Below are 14,482 nucleotides of genomic sequence, written 5' to 3'. Positions count from 1 at the left end.
TGGTCTCATAAATCCCTTCGTACGCTTCCTTAGACAAGGGCTACTGCTTGTCCAGTGGTAATATCGCACCCGGTTTCAATTTTATCCTCACTGCTGCAACATTCTTTAGCAGCCCCACATCATGAGGATTGCTGGTCCACAAATTGTCTGTCACATTTACTAAGGGCCTCATTACACGGACGGCGGTAAGGGTTAACGGTCACCGTTAACCCTTACCGCCGTACTACGAGGTCCCTTTGCGGGTTGGAGGATTTAACGCCTGCTTCTTGCAGGCGTTAAAATCCAACCCGCTAAGGGACCTCGGAGCTAATTACGGCACCGCAAAATTGCGGTGCCGTAATTAGCGCCTTCACCAGTCCCATAGAGAACTATGGGGCAGAAATGGGAATGGGGAAGGGCAATGGTGGAAAGGGGATTTACCGCCCCTCCAACCTTGGAATGGGGCGGTAAATCCCCTTTCCGCCAAGGCGGTGCCGGTATTTTACCGGCATGAGCCATGGCGCTAATAGCGCCATGGCTCACCGCCTACCGTGTAATGAGGCCCTAAATCCTCCTTCCAAAATGGCGATGTATTTTTAATGATGAGCATGGTCTGTGATACTTACCTTTGCTCTATCACTATCTGGCAAGGCACCCCAATATAAAAGACCATCTCTCCCGTGTGTTCAGTGTCTTCGAACACTTGCTTGTCGGACACGTCCCTTAGAGATACATTCAGATCGATGCACAGAACTGTGCACAACTCTCTGCCTTCCTGATCAGTGCCTAAGAGAACCACCCTGTTCTTCTTGATCACTAAGGCCTCTAAGAGAATCATAACAATGGCACCTGGTGATACTTCCTATGGCACATCAGGCTGAATTAAAAACTCAAATGGTACTCACCAGGCTTGATTTCTGATCCCTGGGACCCAACTCAACAAAACCATCACCCCATAAAGAAACAATGCTGCATGCACTGGAACCCCCCTAACTGTGCTGTTGCTACAATCAGTCTGAAAATGCACTGCTGGGGTTGAGCACACTATACCCTCCTCCATGAAAGAAATTGACATATGCAACTTTCTCAGGATTCCCCTTCCCAAAGGATTAGCCACAAAAGGGCTGCTACAGTTTGATTACTCACCTTGATACGAAGATCTTCAGTATAAGGAACCAACAGGATAGCCTCAGGAATCCCTATGTGTTCATCGTTTGCCTGATAAGGGGAACTCGCCTTCCTTGAAGCAAGACTTGGTAGCCCCTGTGTCAACCATGAATTAACATGTTTGGTCACATACCTGCACACCTATCTGGGGTTCCTCTTCTGGATCAGTGGTAATGGACAAGACTGGACACATCAGAGATCCCTGTGGGCTATCCTACTCCTGGTACAAATTAGCATCTGGCAGAGAAAAAGGATTTCCCCCGAAAAAACCTGCTCCAGCGTAGTGCACAACTGTTCCTTGGGGTAAAGGATTCTTGACCCATGCCTGCACCGATGCTTGTGCTGGCATGGTCGGTGGGATCCCAAAGGTCTGTGCAGCCACAGTCAATGGGTTCTGTTCAACCCATGCCTACTGCGATTGCACAGAGCCTGGGGCATATGGCAGGGCTGGCATCTGTTGCGCTCCCATGTTAAGATACTGTGGCCATTGATGATAATCCCATGACATGTGTCCCAATCTTCTACATGACCAACACTGAATCCCATAGAATCCTCCATAAATGTTTCCCATGAGCCCATTAAACTGAGGATTCATTCCTTCGAACCTGCCAAATGACCCACTTCCCAGTGGAAACCCTCCCCTGTCCCTCGGAAACCCTCTAATTGGCCTTGGACCGGGAACATAACCATCCACCCAATCCTGCGATATACCTGGTTCACTGTGTCCCTGTTGTCCCGATTGCCCCTGCTGTCCTTCCAAAGAATTTGTAATTACTGCACCTTCTAAACAATTATTTGATAATTTCGTTTGGACAAGCTTAGCCTCTGCTTCTTGTACCTACTGTACAGTCTCCCTCTCTTTTTCCTGTCTTCTCTTGCAAAATGCACGATGTGTGCCTGAATTTCGGGCTAACTCTTGGCCTCCATCCCTACCACTTCATCTAAATCGTCCTGGACTTGTTTAGGAAGTCCCTTCAGCATGTCGTAAAAAATCACCACATTTTTGTCCCATGTTTCTCCTGTTTTTGGCTTCCACATCTCCAGACTTAACTGGGTGTGTGTGGCAGGATCTACATCATCTTAGCTTACATTTAATTGATATCAGGCATATCGGGATACATAACCAACAAGGCCCCCTCATACATGTACCCTAAGATTGTTAAAAGCTGCTCTATCATGGGTATTTGTATCCAACTGAACTCCCAGATACTCCGATCTCTTCCAAAGCTTGTCTGACCGCTCCCCCATTAAGGCCATAAATAAGCTCTTCATGTTCGCTATGGCCAACATGACACTGGAAGCATGTTTCTCTAATGCATAAATCCACTTCCCCACCCCTGCAGTGAGCGAAGGGAGTGTCTTCATCAAGTTACTCCGGTCCATGTATGACCACGGAACATAATACCCCCTTGCCAGACTCTTCTAGAGCAACGGAAACTTAGTTACCCCTGTTTTTTCTGGAGCTTCCCCCATCTCTCCCCTGCTACTTGCTACAACCATGCAAGTACCCTGGCGTGTCCTATGGCTCCATGATGTGCTGCCTGTCACTGCTATTGGAGCGGGAGGTAGAGTCACTTGCCCTGCTCTCTCTGCCTGATATCCCATTTCTCTCCTTCTTCATTGTCTACTCTGGCTACTACACCCCTGACCCTTCTACAGGCATGGACGCATAATGAGCACTACCATAGGGTGCCGTCTCTTGTCCTCCCTGCTCAGCTCCTGTATCCGTGGCAGCATCCCTGTTCTCCATATCCACCTCAACCGTTCTGATAAACGAGTTGTCCAATCTAACAAGAACCTGCCCATGTCTCCACCTTCCTTCTTCTACATCCCTTACCTGTCTTCTCACTTCCTCCCGCTCTTCATCTCTTTCCTGCCATAGCACACTACCTCTTCCTCCGCAAGCCTTAGCGCTTCCTTCATTTTTCCCCACCCTTGAGCATCTACCACTCTTCGTAGCATATCCTCTATCCTAGCAGGAAAAGGCCTACCTCTTCTTTCTCTCTCATTTTCAATCCTTCCTCCACTCATCTGACTATCGGCCTAACTCTTTCCCGCTCCTCCACCCTTAATCTATCTGCTCACCTAGCAGGTGGGATAGTTATCCCCTTCCCGCACTCCGTTTTAAACCTCTATGTAGCCCTAACTATACAAGGAGTTATCCTTACACTTTCCTCAAAATCTCTGCAAATTCTCACAACTAAATACAGAACAGTGTGGGATAAGGCTTCTTGAGAAGGAAAGAAGTGTTCACAAATGATAATTCAGGATGTAGTAGCCGGGGTAGTAGTACCCTTCCCCATGTTTTCAGCACAGGACAACGTGGGATTCCAGAGCACAGCACACACTCAAGCTTTTGTCAGGACGAGCCTACAGTTCCATTCTCGGGTACCAGGACCTCTGGGGGTTAAGTCTCTTTTTTATAGAAATCTCTTGCCTCCAATGACCTCCTGCATACAAAATAATAAACAAAGACTTCCTTTCTGTTTATGCTTTGGGTGATGCCTCTTCAACCCTGGGTCCCCCTCTTCCGGGCTCAGACCCCTCTTGAATATCGGCATCCCTCCGCCAGGTTCACAGGGGCTTTTATTTCAAAAGATTTCAAACAATCTTCTCTGCTACGTTCACGACTCTTAATGTTTTTTTCAAACAGTTCATGGTGAACCTCCCTTTATCAGGTTCACTCTTGTCAACACAACTGTTCACTGAGGCATCAGGCTTTACCCCTTTTTATTGACCTCCCTCCTTCGGGTTCACTCTTGCCAATCTTTTCTCTCACCAGGTGGGATTTGTTCCCCTTAGCTTTCCATTACTGGCTGGTCAAAGACTTTCGACTGTACAACGGATTTTGCTAGACCTCTGTATGACCACTTTGACCCTCTTCTTACGGCTCTCGCCCAGCCTTCTGGTATTGGTAGTGTCAACAAAAAATGGGGGACCAACTAGAGTCTCTCGCCATGCACCCACGTGGTGCGGGCCCTTTCAGCTGGTTTTCTCCTGCCACCTTCACAGTTCTTTGAACTTTCCACAACTTGTAACTCTCTTGTAACTTTAATTCAACACAGTTTGGTTTCTTATCGCTTCTCCCCTCGACTCACCGGCTGTGATGAACCGCTTAGCTTTCCTTGTATCTGGAGTCAAGGGTGGTACCACAGAAGCAAGTGCCTTTTGTTCTTCTGCTTATCAGCGTAGGCACGCTCCATGTACCGTTGGCATCTGCTGCAGCACACGTTGGGCCTCATTCCGAGTATGGTAGTAGAGAGTTAACGGCACCGGTAAGGATGCCGGTGCTGTTAACCCCCTACCGCCATATTCCGAGGTCCCTTAGCGGGTCCCACCAGGAACGGCTGGTCTGACCAGCCATTCTTAGCGGGACCCGTTAAGGGACCATGGAGATAATAATGGCCCTGCAATTTGCGGGCCCGTTATTAGCTCCTTCCTTGTTCCCATTGAGCCCTATGGGGGCTAAAATGGGAATGGGGAATGGTTTTCTGAATGGGGACTTACCGGGTCCTCCAAGGATGGAATGACCCGGTAAGTCCCCATTCAGAAACACCAGACACAGACCCGGGTTTGGAGGCAGCCATGGTGCTAGCAGCACCAGCAGCACCATGGCTACCGCCAAACTCGTAATGACCCCAGTTATCTTTTGTTTGCGGTCTTACGATTTCTTCCACAGAGGCAGCACCATGGCTACCTCCAAACTCGTAATGACCCCAGTTATCTTTTGTTTGCGGTCTCTTACGATGTCTTCCACAGAGGAATCGTGGGTCTGAGTCGGAAAGGGCAAGGTCACTTCTCTCCTTGTCACCCCCTTGATTCTCGCCGCCTTTCTTCTCTTCTTAAACTGGACCGTGGGATAGCTGTCTCGTCGTGCTGTCAGCCTTGCTCGTAATGTGCTCTTGTGATCCACTTTTTATCTCTGTGGGGAAGGGAAAGGGCCATCAGGTGTGAGTGATTCTGTTCAATTGCCTGACCCTTGTGTTGGGACATGTCAAGTAAAGGGCCCTAATGTTAGTCTGTTGTCTCTCGTGGTGTGCAAAAATGTTTGTTCTAGAAAAGGGGGTGAGGGGTGTAGAGCGGTTGAGTATCCTATGTAGTAAGATAGGGAAGAGGGGTTATGAGAAGGGGAATACCACATCTCACCTGTCGGTGTGCCCGCTCCACTCCCCGAGGACTCGCCATCCAGGTGATCCTCCCGCACTGGTCCATCCCCAGGAACTGGATCCAACTAGGGGTGAATGATCTGTAACCAGTGTGAACGTTCATCCTATTAGGTAGTATCTAAGATGGATGATGGCCCACGTGATGGCCAGGGCCTCTAGTTCCAACACAGAGTAATTTCCTTTCACGTGGGAACAGCTTGCGATTAGTGAACAATATGGGATGTTCTAATCCATCGCACACTTGGGACAGCTCCAAACACTGTAAGGGAGGCATCTGTTTGTAAGACAAACTCTGTAGAGAAGTCAACCACCGTCAGGATTGGGTTCTGGCACAGAGTCTGTTTAACGGTCTCATAACATATGTCGTCTTTATCATTCCAATGAAGTTTTTGGGGTTCGGCATTCTTAAGTTTATCTGTCAGCCGGGCTGTTTTGTCTGAAAAGTTGGGGATGAATCTACGATGATACCCTATTAACTCAAGAAAAAGCTCTAAGATCTCTTTTGGTCTTGGGGGTTGGTGTGTAGGCTTTTACCTTCTCATGTTGGGGCTGTACATTTCCATGTCCTATGAAGAAATTAAAATATGTTATGACTGACTGGGCCAATCTACACTTAGCTGGATTAGCACTAAGCCAGCTTTTCTGAGGACTTTCATGATGGTAAAAAGGTGGAAGAGATGGTGCTCTCACGTCTTACTACAAATGACGATATTGTCAATATAAGCATCACAGAAATAATCGAAATTGGGTTGCAGAATTTGATCCATGAGGTGCTGGAAAGTGGCTGGCCTACCATGTAAGCCAAAAGGAAGGACTTTGAATTGAAACAGTCCCAACAGCATTGTAAACTTGTTTTTCCTTATCTGGCCCATGTACTTGAACTTGCCAGTACCCTTTGGTTAAATCTAGGGTAGATAGAAAGGTGGCTGATCCAAGTTTATCATTTAGGTTATTGATGCATGGCATGGGATAGGCATTGAAGTCTGAGATAGCATTGACTTGATGGAAATCTATGCAGAATCTCCAGGAACGGTCAAGTTTAGTAACCAACACGATAGGAGAGGACCAAGAACTCGAAAATGGTTACATAATATTGGCTTGCAACATTAAGTTTACCTCCCCGATCACTACCTGTTTGCAGGCTTCTGGGAGTCTGTATGTTTTTAAATGAACCACTTTACCTTTAGGTGTTCTAATATAGTGGTATGTGCCTTTTACTCTTCCTTATTTTTGTGAGAATACATCGGAAAGCAAGACAACTACGTCTTTTAGATCTTCTTGTTGTTGAATAGATAGCTCAGGAGGAATTAAGTCAGAGTTATCTATTTCTTTAGGAACCAGACAGGCTAGAATTTTGGCCTGTGTAGCTGACGGTTCTGTTTCCATTCTTTCAAGAGGTTGACATGATACAAATGGACTTTCTGTTTTCTGTCAGGTTGGGCTACTTTATAAGTACAGGTTCACTTTCTTTCTACTATCTCATAAGGTCTGTGCCACTTGGAGACACGTTTGTTCTCTGATGTGGACAAGAGGACTAGTACTTTTTGTCCTATGGAGAACGATCTTAGATTCAGTTTTTTGTCATAAGCAGATTTTTGTTGGCTCTAGGCCTTTTCAATATGAGTACAAACTAGGTCTCACACTCATTTCCTATCTTCTCGCATTCTGGTGGCGGTCTGCGAGATGGGAATGGGGGCCTCCTCTTGTTCTTCCCAGGTTTCCCTGAGCATGCCCAGGACGTCTCAGGGCTCTCTACCATAGAGTAGTTCAAAAGGAGAGAAACCCATTATCTATACATTCGTCTTCCACATCCTGCTTCGCAATTATAATCTATATTTTTACTCCAACACCCCTCTTCCTCATCTCACTACCTAACATTAATCTATATCTTTATAATGACACCACTCGCCCTCATGTGACTTCACTAACAACAATGCATTCATTGTTGTAGTACCCCCTTCATTATAACATTACTGAAATCAGATATTATTCTGCATTATTCCCACACCCCTCTTCCTCATATGACTTAAAAATTATAATCTATATTATTACTCCAATACCCATCGTCCTAGTCCCAGTACTTAATGTAAATCCATATTAATATCCATACACCACTCTTCCTCGTCCTTCTACAATAACACCCACAGAACCCTTCTGCAACATTAAAGAACACAATTTCTATTCTCCAACAGACACAAAACAATGCCTACCAAAACCGAGCTCCATAAAAAACAAAGAGAATATTGTGCAGTTACAAAGGAGGGCAAGCCATATGCTCACCTTCTATTAAAGCAATTTATAGAAAAAGTACAAGTGACAGAACAAGTAACTGTGCTCTTGCAAAGTACAACAGTCAACACTAACAAAAGTGTATAAGTGGCCAGGGGACTATTAGCACCCTCCATGTCTACATGCAAGAGGAAATGGACTCTGGAAATTCCCTGCACCAATAACGAAAGACCCAGCCATAGGAAAAAGGTTTACTGCCTTTATTATACATTGACATGACAGGGATTGCAGCATGAACAATGTAAAATTCTCCACACTATCTCAGTGTCTAGGCGGGTGTTAGCAAGTTTTGTTGGTCCGTGACATCACAAAAACGTGGTTACATCCCAAAAACCTAAGGGGGAAGGGATTGGTTAGTGAGGCAAACAATATATATTTTCCATAAGGGATTATTACACTCATTGGGTAAGCCATATCTGGTGGCTCCTCATGAGACCACCTCTTCATGTAACAAATACAAAGTTTCAGGTTAGGGAAAGGTGGTTAGCGAATGCAATATAGTGTGAAGTTATCATGGAAGGTGAATAGGGATTGTATAGAATGGGTCTTCTCAGCCTTCGTGCCTTGGACAGGCACCAGGCAAAGTGCAGCAACTCAAGGTAGTGAGAACCGCCCTGAAGGTGTTGAATTTTACCAATAAATTACCTTCTCTGATCTCCTAGGCTGAGAGACAGAACATTTCTCTTTGAACCTGTGCTACTTTTGCATCTTCCCTCCTCTAATTCGATGGGAACAGTCTGGCAGTCTGATTTGAATTAATAGGGTCTCTCTGGCAGATTCAGGTCACGTGTGTAGGGACCATGATATGGACTTCTCTGCTTGAAATGTGTGAGGGTTTTCAGCTTGCATTTTCTGCAGGTGTCCTATGTCCCCTGCTAACTGTAAACTTTCCTACTCTTAGTACCTTCCTTTGGCTGGCTGTACACGGTAGCCGTGTTGGGAGCATGATCTGCATGCTTCAGCAGGATCAGTCTGTTAGCTTTCTATGTGTTCTCAAACTCTCTCTGCTTCTCCCATTCACTCCAATGTACCTGTCAATTCTATCTTTGATTGCAGGTCCATCCATGTTAGTCACGTTTATGCATCAGCAAACGTTTGTATCTATTCTCTGCTTCTTGCAGTTACAGAGTAGCAAATAGTATATGTGTGTCGGTCTTCTAACTATGTGAGTCGTAACCATACCCTTCGTGTCTACCGTCGATAATGCTAAGTGTTTATTTAACTTTGTACATGGATGTCGGTGTGCTGCATGTCTAATGCACCTATGTCATGATGTCAGTTGTGATGTCATCGGCTCTCTGGGGTCACAATCATTCGACTTGCTCCATCGATTGTAAACTTGTCTCGTCCATGGCATCATTGGTATAAGGTCTGAATGGCTGTCTGAGTGAATATCATTTCTCACACCTACGATACATTAGAGACAACGTCGGGCTGAGAGTGTGATGGGTGTAACCAGGGCTACACCTAGGTTCCCTCTACAAAAGTATTGGTCCTGAATTAAAAAAGAAAAGTAACCAAATATGAGTAAAAACATTATAACTGAAAAAGAACTTCAAACTATATCTAGCAATGTCAATGTAGTCACAGTAACACATTTAAAAAATCATTTTACAAAACAAATTCCGATGCAGAGTTCTAATCAACAGGAAACATTTTATCTTAGTTTTAAACGGAATAAAACCACTAGCAGAATTGATTAAAACACTATATAAAACCTTCTAAAAATGCACAATGTGAACATAGATAACTTTCTAACTTCTGTGCAGGGGAATGGTTTCACACTAGTAGCACAGAACCGTATTTCAATGAAAAAGCATATAACCAAGAACAAACAAACCCAATTGCCATAGACACTAATGTAAAGAGGCTATGAAATAGTAGCAGATACCATTATAGCAAAAGAAACCTTAATAGAAAAATCTTCCCCAACAAACTTCAACTAAATGTTCTTCATTTCCACACAGTTCGTCCAGTTTACTAATTGACATGCAGCTCAAAATACAATATGCCCCAACAGTCAATCAAAGGTTTACAACGATTCCTCGATCACAATGTTAAAATAAAAGACAAGTCAGGCGACCACGGGGGCATGGCGAGCAGTTGCTAGCCACGTCACCACCCAAGTCCGGGATCGCAAAGGGATACTGAGCCACCCTTTTGCCCCCCCCCTGGTAGTAATGAGGATTCCCCACAGAAGAGGCAAGCCTTGGGCACTCCTGCCCAGGTCTGGTGCTGATTCGAAGTCAGGCGTGCCTCCATCTGTGGCGGGGACGGAGGCAGCACGAAGGCGCAGCGATCCGCGGGAGGCGGCCCATGGGAGTCCCGCGCAGGCCCCATCGGATGGATGCCCTACACGAGGTACGCAGTGCTGAGGATTGGCCCCTGAACTGCGGGCAGGCTGCACAGCATTGACCCCCAAGAGAACGGAGTGAGGAGGGGGCCTGGAGGCTTCATGGTTGCTCACCGGAGAACCCGACCAGGGAGCACAGAGACTGCTGCTGTGGTAATAGTGCCTGGGAGGACACTGTTGAGGGCCAGCAGTGACATGTTGATGTGGAAGAGGAGGCCACAACACCCCACAAGATGACCCATTGATGAGGAAAGGAGATGGGCAGAGCTGGAGATACCCCTGCAGATACCCCTGGAGAATACCCCTGCAGGGCGGCGCTTCCCGAGTGACAAGTGGGGTAGGAAGGAGAGAGGTTGCGGTGCAGAAGGAGGAGCAGGGTGCCAGAGAACTCCCGGTGGAGGCCTGGGATGTCCCCATGTGGCGCGGACTCTCCATTGTCACCCATTGGAGTTGGTGGGGCATCCCAGGATCAGCGGCCCAGTGAGAGAGGGCGATTGAGAGGGCCCAAGCACAGTGCTCTCGGGGGAGGAGGAGGCTGCCCTGCTTTGGGGGCAGAACCTAAGACACCAGTGGTGAGGTGTGGGCCTCCTGGGACAGAACAGGGGCGTGTGCCCGCCTCACCACAACACCAGAATACCTACCACTGGAGAATGCTTGGGAGATGACGAGTGAGAGTGCCTCATCGCCTTGATGTGGGGGAGTGGCGGTCCGTCCACACGGAGCCCAGAGATCAAATTAGAGTCCCCTGAACAAGGAGAGCAGTGACCGGCGACAGGACCCACCCCTTCGACCTAGCTGGTGAGTGAAAGGCGAGGCAGTAGGCAAGGTGGGACCAGGCCACGGAGGTGTGACGGCCTTGGGGGCACATCAAAGAGAGGATTGTCGTGAAGGCTGATCAGAGGTGAGCAACATCAGCTCCTAGTGATCAGCCCGGGAAATCAAGCCAGGCTTGCCATTGGGGGACGGCAGGGGAACAAGGAAATAGATGAGTTGGAGGCAAGCTCCAGAGAAATTTCAGTACCCAGCACCCCCAATGAGAACGTGCCCATTTTCCTGTTTCCAGGCAGGTGAGTGCTGCGCCCATCCTGGCCCATTTTAGCCCAATAGTGTATTTTTTGTAAAGTATTGCTCCCCTGCCCCCGGCCCGCTTCGCCCTCGAGTCTCTGTCCTTCCTCCTCCCTCTACCTCCCGCCTCCCATCCCGCCCACCGCCCGTGATTGGATATGTCCCCATGCGTTTTGGGTCTAGCGACCCGATCGAGCGTGCACCCCACCATTTTCCTGTTTCCAGGCCGGTGAGTGCTGCTCCCATCCTGGCCCATTTTAGCCCAATAGTGTATTTTTTTTTTTAAATTGCTCCCCGGCCCCCGTCCCGCTTCGCCCTCGAGTCTCTGTCCTTCCTCCTCGCTCTACCTCCCACCTCCCATCGCGCCCACCGCCCGTGATTGGATACTGTCCCCATGCGTTTTGGGTCTAGCGACCCGATCGAGCATGCACCCCACCATTTTCCTGTTTCCAGGCAGGTGAGTGCTGCGCCCATCCTGGCCCATTTTAGCCCAATAGTGTATTTTTTGTAAAGTATTGCTCCCATGCCCGCTTCGCCCTCGAGTTTCTGTCCTTCCTCCTCCCTCTACCTCCCGCCTCCCATCCCGCCCACCGCCCGTGATTGGATACTGTCCCCATGCGTTTTGGGTCTAGCGACCCGATCGAGCATGCACCCCACCATTTTCCTGTTTCCAGGCAGGTGAGTGCTGCGCCCATCCTGGCCCATTTTAGCCCAATAGTGTATTTTTTGTAAAGTATTGCTCCCCTTCCCGCTTCGCCCTCGAGTTTCTGTCCTTCCTCCTCCCTCTACCTCCCGCCTCCCATCCCGCCCACCGCCCGTGATTGGATACTGTCCCCATGCGTTTGGGTCTAGCGACCCGATCGAGCGTGCACCCCACCATTTTCCTGTTTCCAGGCAGGTGAGTGCTGTGCCCATCCTGGCCCATTTTAGCCCAATAGTGTATTTTTTTAAAGTATTACTCCCCAGCCCCTGGCCCGCTTCGCCCTCGAGTCTCTGTCCTTCCTCCTCCCTCTACCTCCCGCCTCCCATCCTGCCCGTGATTGGATACTGTCCCCATGCGTTTTGGGTCTAGCGACCCGATCGAGCGTGCACCCCACCATTTTCCTGTTTCCAGGCAGGTGAGTGCTGCGCCCATCCTGGCCCATTTTAGCCCAATAGTGTATTTTTTTTAAGTATTGCTCCTCTGCCCCCGGCCCGCTTCGCCCTCTAGTCTCTGTCCTTCCTCCTCCCTCCACCTACTGCCTCCCAATCCTCCCCCTGCACCCTGATTGGTGTCTTGGCCACATATTAGGAACCCTCCTAGGGCAGCCCTCTGCCCGGCAGCCCCTGTGGCTAAGGGCGGCTCCGACATCGGCGGCTCCAAGACGTGTCTGCAGGTGTCAGCAGGGGAAGCCAAGGAAGCCAACAGACACCAACAAAACTGTGAGTGTGGCATGGGTGGGGTGTAGAGCAATTACTCTACTCCAGAAAGCCCCTGTCACTCTACCTTACCTTCCATAGCGTAGAATGCCATAGACTTAAACAATACAGACATTAGAAGACTTGTGACCGCTGTAAATGGATTATAAATGTTGCCCTGTGATGCATATTAACTTACTTGAAAATTTTAGCCAGTGCCACACATGTAGGTAACTGAACTTTAGCTTGCGCCGCATCTAGATAGAAATGTGATTGTTAGAACCTAAACCACTGTAAAAAATCTCCGTACGGTGGTAGCCTAACACCTTGAAGTACGCATTACAGCATGTCTTTGACATTGTTGAATTTTCGAAGCAGGAACTCTCAGTTGAATTTAGAAATGTCCCTGGTAGCCTCACTGTGCAGGGTGGAATTTAGAAGTGTCCCTGATAGCCTCACTGTGCAAGGTGGAATTTAGAAGTGTCCCTGATAGCCTCCCTGTACAAAGTTGAATCTAGAAGTGTGCCAAGTATCCTCACTGTGCAAAGTTGAATTTAGAAGTGTGCAAAGTATCCTCATTGTGTAAATTTGAATTTAGAAGTGTCCCTGATAGCCTCCCTGTGTAAAGTTGAATTTAGAATTGTGCCAAGTATCCTCACTGTGTAAAGTCGAATTTAGAAGTGTGCCTAATAAGCCTCACTGTGCAAAGTTGAATCTAGAAGTGTGCCAAGTATCCTCTATGTGCAAAGTTGAATTTAGAAGTGTCCCTGGTAGCCTCACAGTGCAAAGTTGAAATTAGAAATGTCCCTGGTAGCCTCACTGTGCAAAGTTGAATTTAGAAATGTCCCCGGTTGCCTCATTGTGCAAAGTTGAAATCTGAAGTGTGCCTAATAGCCTCACTGTACAAAGTTGAATTTAGAAGTGTCCCTGATAGCCTCACTGTGCAAAGTTGAATCTAGAAGTGTGCCAAGTATCCTCACTGTACAAAGTTGAATCTAGAAGTGTCCCTGATAGCCTCACTGTGCAGAGTTGAATCTAGAAGTGTGCCAAGTATCCTCACTGTGCAAAGTTGAATTTAGAAGTGTGCCAAGTATCCTCACTGTGCAAAGTTGAATCTAGAAGTGTGCCAAGTATCCTCACTGTGCAAAGTTGAATTTAGAAGTGTGCAAAGTATCCTCATTGTGTAAAGTTGAATTTAGAAGTGTCCCTGATAGCCTCCCTGTGTAAAGTTGAATTTAGAAGTGTCCCTGATAGCCTCCCTGTGCAAAGCTGAATCTAGAAGTGTGCCAAGTATCCTCACTGTGTAAAGTTGAATTTAGAAGTCTGCCTAATAAGCCTCACTGTGCAAAGTTGAATCTAGAAGTGTGCCAAGTATCCTCACTGTGTAAAGTTGAATTTAGAAGTGTGCCTAATAAGCCTCACTGTACACAGATTGAATCTAGAAGTGTGCCAATTATCCTCTCTGTGCAAAGTTGAATTTAGAAGTGTCCCTGGTAGCCTCACAGTGCAAAGTTGAAATTAGAAATGTCCCTGGTAGCCTCACTGTGCAAAGTTGAATTTAGAAATGTCCCCGGTTGCCTCACTGTGCAAAGTTGAATTTAGAAGTGTCCCTGATAGCCTCCCTGTGTAAAGTTGAATTTAGAAGTGTCCCTGATAGCCTCCCTGTGCAAAGTTGAATCTAGAATTGTGCCAAGTATCCTCACTGTGTAAAGTCGAATTTAGAAGTGTGCCTAATAAGCCTCACTGTGCAAAGTTGAATCTAGAAGTGTGCCAAGTATCCTCTATGTGCAAAGTTGAATTTAGAAGTGTCCCTGGTAGCCTCACAGTGCAAAGTTGAAATTAGAAATGTCCCTGGTAGCCTCACTGTGCAAAGTTGAATTTAGAAATGTCCCCGGTTGCCTCACTGTGCAAAGTTGAAATCTGAAGTGTGCCTAATAGCCTCACTGTACAAAGTTGAATTTAGAAGTGTCCCTGATAGCCTCACTGTGCAAAGTTGAATCTAGAAGTGTGCCAAGTATCCTCACTGTACAAAGTTGAATCTAGAAGTGTCCCTGATAGCCTCACT

Source organism: Ambystoma mexicanum, chromosome 2p, assembly GCF_040938575.1.
Source record: "Ambystoma mexicanum isolate Mex_15411 chromosome 2p, UKY_AmexF1_1, whole genome shotgun sequence".
NCBI classification, from domain to species: Eukaryota; Metazoa; Chordata; class Amphibia; order Caudata; family Ambystomatidae; genus Ambystoma; species Ambystoma mexicanum.
This window is presented reverse-complemented; position numbering follows the sequence as displayed.